This window comes from Lampetra planeri, chromosome 55, assembly GCF_965212315.1.
Source record: "Lampetra planeri chromosome 55, kcLamPlan1.2.h2, whole genome shotgun sequence".
Classification (NCBI taxonomy): domain Eukaryota; kingdom Metazoa; phylum Chordata; class Hyperoartia; order Petromyzontiformes; family Petromyzontidae; genus Lampetra; species Lampetra planeri.
The window spans coordinates 3,758,143-3,764,142 of NC_136161.1; positions in this window are offsets into that span (position 1 = coordinate 3,758,143).

Consider the following 6,000-nt stretch of genomic DNA (forward strand, 5'->3'; position numbering starts at 1 on the left):
TATCCTATAAAAAGATACCGTTTTTACTGTACCGTACTTACTGCTCCAATCTCGAAGATTCCGCATGGGGTGATGTACGTAGCGCTAGGCTCTTGTTTGGAAACTCCTTACGTTTGACGATCGCCGATCTGATGCAGCCTTTGGACCGGTGCTCCGGCGCGCACTTTTCACCGGATCACACTCAATATTTTCTTCTAGATTTGAAGTTTTCGTGACTGCAAGGATCCATACTCTTTGTTTTTTTCGGTAAAGTCACATAGGTAAAAAATAAATTAAATAAAAAACCAAAGAGTATCGATATTTTCTGTTTTATGACTGCGGTTATTAGTAATGAAAAGTGCAGCATTTTCATTGTCTCAGTTGTATGTAGTGTATAGTGTACCCTACGTAATATTTGACACTGGTATAAAGCGTTGTTACTTTGTCATGCACATGGTGCCGATCACCGGACTAGTTACAGCCTTTGGAGCGGATTCATTAGTTTTCGCCGGATTGGCCTGGGACCGTCGGATAATGTTGGAAGCCGGATAATCACGCACCGGGTGATCTTACCTATAAAAGGCATGTTTTGTTTGTCTGTCTGTGTCTCCGTGTGTGTGGCTGAAACTTGCAAAGGATTTGGCTTATAAACCGTGGGGTTGACGTCTAAAATAATAGGCAACGTTTCGATCAGTCGCCCTTCTTCAAAAAGTGGTAGGTAGGTCTATCCACCTCTACCTTGCAGTGCTATTGGCAAACGTGTGTTTGAGTCGTTAACCAGACCGTGGGGAACAAGCAGTATTGTCCACACTCACTCAACCAGTTTGAAATTTCGAATTTTTGCTTCGCAGCTGACGTGTCAAGGCCTGCACCTAACCACTGCATCTAAATTTAGACTTCCTCATTCCACGCATCATACTAAAAGAGCCCCACCGCAGCTGCGTCGTGCACTCGCCAGAGATCATGGCTTCGTCTTCATCCAGCCAAGAGGACAATTTATCCTGCTCCATCTGTCGCAAATTGTTTGACGTCCCTGTGAGTCTAGCCTGCGGCCACAACTTTTGTAAGAAATGTGTGGAGGGAGCCTGGGATGCAGAGGCGGCACACGCCCGCTTCACCTGCCCTCAGTGCCGTAGGCACTATGCCCAGAAGCCAGAGCTCAACAAGAACGTGGTCATATCCGACTTGGTGGAGAAGTTTAAGGGCTCGCGGAGAAGCCAATGTAGTGATCACACGGAGCCCATGAGGTATTACTGCCAGAAACACGTGCGTCTGGTCTGCACGACCTGCATGCTGGTGGGAGGTCACAAAGGCTGCCATGCCATCACCATGGAGGAGCAGCAAAAGAAGACGAAGGTGAGTGATCGTCATTGCATAATTCCATCAAATACATCGATACTTAATTTAAAATATTAATCTGAATAATTTTAAAAAGTGTATACATTGTTTGTCTCATAACTGTGATTCTGAAATATGTCACTGTTAGAGTTAATTTTAGGTTATAAAAACTCAGTCTATGCTGCTGTTCAGTTATCTGGGTGAAATTTGAGCTAAGTTTTGCCCAATCCTGTCTGGCTGTCTCAACAAACTAATTAAACTAACTCAACACATCCGTCAATAACGCTGCCCGAAAAGGACAAACATAAAATGCGTTTTAAGCAATGACCTTGCTTCGTAGCAGAGATATGCTTTCGCTATTTGTGCTGTTGTCAACACGGTACGGTCAGTCCTCACCTAACTATCACACTATACTGCGTTTTCGCTATAACCCGGTTCTTAAATTTTGCAAACACTTCACACAATGAGGAATCGTTACCTAGTTATAACGCGGAATGTCCGGCTGAGCGGTACATTTGTAATAAACGACTGGACCACGATGTCTGGCTCAGTGTCCTTTATTCGGTTCGTACTGTACTCCCACACGGCTGTCTCTACTCTGTAGCTTCTCCACGGTGCTGACTCCGATGTCGGCCCGATCCACAACAGCAGCCCCGCTGCTGTTACTCTCACACAGCCCCCCTTGGCTGTACTCGCTGCAACTCCTCTCTCCTTCGTCCTCTCTGCAGCTCTGACAGCCTCGTGCTGTCTCTCCCTCTTCTCTCCCGCCACACCTGGCAGCCACACCGCTGCCTCTAACACGCAGCTCTTCTGGCTGTCTTCTCCGCAGCTGCTCACCACTCCGTAGCTTCCGCCTCTCTTCGGGGTTGGCTCCCGATGGCCGTCGGTGCCCCCCCTCCTCTCTCTCGCCCGCGTGGCCTCTCTCTTTTCCGCTCACACCCCGACTGACTTCCCCTTCCGGTTTACCCGCTTAAGGACCCGAACCTTCCACCCACGTCACATGGCTCCACCCCCCGTGACGTCACATCCGGAAGGTCGCTTACGCCCGCATTACACCACCCTCCCCCGTAGAAAAATCCCAGCCGACCTCGGCTGACCAATAGCAATCGTAATGCGGCGAATCGACCTACCCCCCCTAGAGGACACTAAGCATACAATGTAACAGCAAGAACAACAACAACAACAACGCAATTAACATCAACGAACGTACAAAAAGCATGCAATAAATACAACTGTAAGAAAAAGATAAAACACAGCAACGATCAACGAAACGTAAGCGATTTGGAACGTGTGCGGGTCGCCGGCCCGTCCCGGACGGAGAACGGGAACGCGATGAAAGTCGAGGAATGACAGGGGGTAATCCCCCTGCCGCAGCTGGAAGTCCACCAACGTCCCGTGTCCCTAAAGAATTAGTCTTGGGCTTGTCCTGTGACCGTGCCCGCAGCTGGGTCGGAAGGGCTGCAGGGCTCGAAGGTCCCGCAGACCTGGCAGGCGTCCTCCGAGCAGGGCCCCTCGTCCCCCGCAATGTCACGGCCGGCCTGTCTGTTTCGGAGGATCTTTAGTCGACTTGTCCGGTACCGAGGCCTCCTGCTGCGGCGGAGCCGGGAAGCGGGCCCAGCAGTCTCTGGCGTAGTGGCCCCTACGCCCGCAGCGGAAACATTCGGCATCGTTGCGCCGAAGCGCAGGCCTTGCCTCCTGACGGCCCCGTTCCGGTAGCGCCGCGCGCGGCCTCGGCCCGCCGCGTCCCGTCCATGGAGCGGAGGCGGCCGTCAGCTGTTGAGGGCCCCGGTCATCCGGAACGTAGACAGCCTGCGCAGGGTTCCACCCCAGCGCATCCCCTTCTTTGACGGGCCCCCCCGTCCACGCCGTCACTTGTTTCCAGCGACGGAGATTGAATTGCGCATCGAGACACTTAGCAGCCGTCCGGGAAGTTAGCTTCTCATGCCCACACACAGGCATGGGGATCCCTAGATCCCGAGACAGCTCCAACATTTTCCCTAATATGAGAGGCTCGAGCAGGTCCTGTGGCGTCTCAGGGTAAGCTGCCATGGCCAGCTCCAGCACCGCACCCCTGAACGCCACGGGCGACTCCTCTGGTGCTCGTTGTCGTTGAGCGAATCGCCGATGCGCATCATCTGGTGGCTCATAAGCGTCGGCCATTTCTTGAAAAACACCACACAAAGTTGCCTTCTTATCGGTCGTTATGGAACGGAAAAATCGGACAGATTCGTCGTCCAGGAGAGTCGGCAACACCTCCAAAGCCTCCGCATCCGTCCATCTTGCTGTGCGTACCGCCGCCAAGAAACGGCAGGCGAACGCGCTCCAGTCCCCACCGACGGAAAATTCTTTAACCGTGGTAAGGTGGCGACTCCGACTCCTCTTCCCGCCGTCTTCCAATGGTGGTGGTTGTGGTGGCAAATTCAAAATGGCGTCGGCCCGCGGCGTGGCCAAGATGGCGGTTTGGCGCCGCGGAGCGCGCAAGATGGCGGCTTCTTGCCGCGTGGGCAATGGCGGCGGCAGGACAGGCAACGTGGCGGCCCGCGGAGCACCAACTGCGTCCTCCATCGTCCCTGGCGCGACGAGATGGCATAAATGCGTCAGGACGTCCTTAAGTGCCTCCAGTTGTACCGCCATCTCTTGCCATCGTTGATCAGCGTCTGATGATGTCGACGGACCCGCCACCGCGCCGACATCCTCCACTCCCGTTCCCGTGCTCGCCCCAGCAGGGCTCTCCTCCACCACCCCAACAGAATCCGTGGTTGGAGGGAGTTCGTCGTCGTCGGACGAAGAAGCCGATGCAGGCGCCGGATTAACTTTCTTCCTCACTTGTTTCGACATGCCGTTGCACTTCCGACACCAGTGTAATAAACGACTGGACCACGATGTCTGGCTCAGTGTCCTTTATTCGGTTCGTACTGTACTCCCACACGGCTGTCTCTACTCTGTAGCTTCTCCACGGTGCTGACTCCGATGTCGGCCCGATCCACAACAGCAGCCCCGCTGCTGTTACTCTCACACAGCCCCCCTTGGCTGTACTCGCTGCAACTCCTCTCTCCTTCGTCCTCTCTGCAGCTCTGACAGCCTCGTGCTGTCTCTCCCTCTTCTCTCCCGCCACACCTGGCAGCCACACCGCTGCCTCTAACACGCAGCTCTTCTGGCTGTCTTCTCCGCAGCTGCTCACCACTCCGTAGCTTCCGCCTCTCTTCGGGGTTGGCTCCCGATGGCCGTCGGTGCCCCCCCTCCTCTCTCTCGCCCGCGTGGCCTCTCTCTTTTCCGCTCACACCCCGACTGACTTCCCCTTCCGGTTTACCCGCTTAAGGACCCGAACCTTCCACCCACGTCACATGGCTCCACCCCCCGTGACGTCACATCCGGAAGGTCGCTTACGCCCGCATTACACATTGATACAGTATGCAGAATGATACATCAACGTGGCAGCATGCCCTCACTGTGTGTGTGTACATGGTATCTTGCCAAACTTTATCGTTACTTTTATTTATGGGGGAAATTGTTTTCACCTCACGCATTTTTTGCTCAAATCTTCAGGAACGCATCTACCGCATTAAACGAGGACTTGTTGGACTGTATCGGTATCAATCATTTCGAGAAGTTAGTCCATTGAGATGTGAGTTTACATAGAGTATAGTAAATCAATACATCTGATCTAATTCATATTTATATAGTGCCTTCACTCAAGCCACTTGACATAGCTTACAAAACGGTGACAGAATATATCGTGCTAATGATCTCAATAAAGGCGTCTTCAGAATGCTAAACACTTTGAATATGTAAAATACAATATAAAAAAGCTATTTACCCGAGGCAATATCTACAAAGAATTGAAGCCTCTCGTATATATTGTGGCCTGCTGACGCGAGTACTGCCGTACACCGCAGTTCCCCTTTTTCGCCAGCAGCCAGCGCTATGTCACTACATATGTACTTACATCATCCACAATCTGGCTCAAGCAGTGACGTCATAGCGGCCATGTTGTATGGAGGGACGTATGTCCATTTTGTTTTTTGGACGATTGGTTAGAGTAAGTGCCAAATTAAGCTAGTGCGGGGCCTGTAGCATGTTACAAGGGGACCTTAAATAAAAAAAAAAACACGTAGATATTAAAACACGAATTTTTTACTTGCATAGTAAAGTAATTGTATTTTTACATTTGCTATACAGCCAGATAATACGACAAATCACTAACCTTAAACACCCAGTCTTTCATAAAAGTTGAAGGCAGTATAGGACTAGTAATAGAGCAAGTGCAGAATCACTCAAGCGGAATTGATCGCTTGAAAGCATTTAGCATGGGGCCCTTGAAAGTGCGGGGCCTGTAGTATATGCTACTTTTGCTACTAGGATAATCCGGCACTGGTTAGAGTCATTATCTTATTCATTGATGGTTCACCGACAGCGTTGCAATCTCACTCCAATCATCCTTATCTCCGTTGATGTTTGATTTGTTTTCTATTATGACACTGGATCTCAGTGCAATTGCAGATTTCTAGACCTTCGACACATTTTCGAAGCAATTTCTCTGCTCATGTCCCAGTAATTGATCGCATTACCTTGACATGTTCTATCTATTCTGCTGCCGCCTCACCACAGGAGGCAATTGCAGGAGAGAATAGAAGAATGGAAATGGAGAAGACGACGGAAGAAAATTCCATCACTTCTCTGAGG